General features: G+C 30.1%; 1 protein-coding gene across 1 annotated transcript in view; it reads left to right on the top strand.

Annotated features, from left to right (window-relative positions):
• The first annotated feature begins 216 nt into the window (after positions 1-216).
• LOC106777247 (lipid phosphate phosphatase 2) overlaps positions 217-741 on the top strand; it is a 3,921-nt gene continuing 3,396 nt past the window's right edge. The window contains exon 1 of the mRNA XM_014664808.2: positions 217-356. The gene's annotated coding sequence lies outside the window, so the exon portion shown is untranslated. The remainder of the gene's footprint in view (positions 357-741) is intronic.

Raw genomic sequence — 741 nt, 5'->3', positions numbered from 1 at the left:
AATGGTTTAAACCTTACTTTAATTCAAATTATGAATTACGCATCAAATAAAAAAAAATATTTTTAAATAAATAAATTATAAATTATAAAAATAAAATTAATATGAATATAAAATTTTAAGTTAATAAAATGAAATAATGTAATAAAAATATATAAGTGCTTGTGTTTTCTTCAATATATGTATATATAAAAAACAAAAGCGTCATTTTCATTCTCCATATAGGAGGCTTTCCGCTTTTGTCACTTTCCACATAAACATGGAGGCATTAACCATAGACTTCCTTTTTTTTAAATTGCTCATTCTCTCTCCCACGCGGACACTCTTCCTCTAAATTCTGTTTCGCCAACTTCTTACAGGTGAGTCCCTCCCTCGATTTCTTATTCCTTTTATTAGCATAGCTCTTTATGCTCACGCAATTTCTAAATGGAAATTATTCACATTCGTCGTCAAAATTCTAAAATGAGTTTAGCAAGACACTGTAGGGGCGAATATGTAATTTAACTGTCAGTTATTTTCTCGGTGTTCATGTCTCTGATCTGAGAATTTTGGTTTTCTACCGGTGATTCTTGCTATAATGTGTGGAAAACTCAGTTGAATTTTGTATTCTCTGTTAATATGCGGGCTGTGAATTTTTTTTGGCGGAAGGTCTGTATAGTTGTATGGAAGATCAAATCCTATCTGTAATGAGATTCTAGAGTTAAAATGGCAACGACAGTTAACATTATTGCATTACATATTTTT

This window comes from Vigna radiata, chromosome 11 (genome assembly GCF_000741045.1).
Source record: "Vigna radiata var. radiata cultivar VC1973A chromosome 11, Vradiata_ver6, whole genome shotgun sequence".
Lineage (NCBI taxonomy): Eukaryota > Viridiplantae > Streptophyta > Magnoliopsida > Fabales > Fabaceae > Vigna > Vigna radiata.
This window is presented reverse-complemented; position numbering and strand designations above follow the sequence as displayed.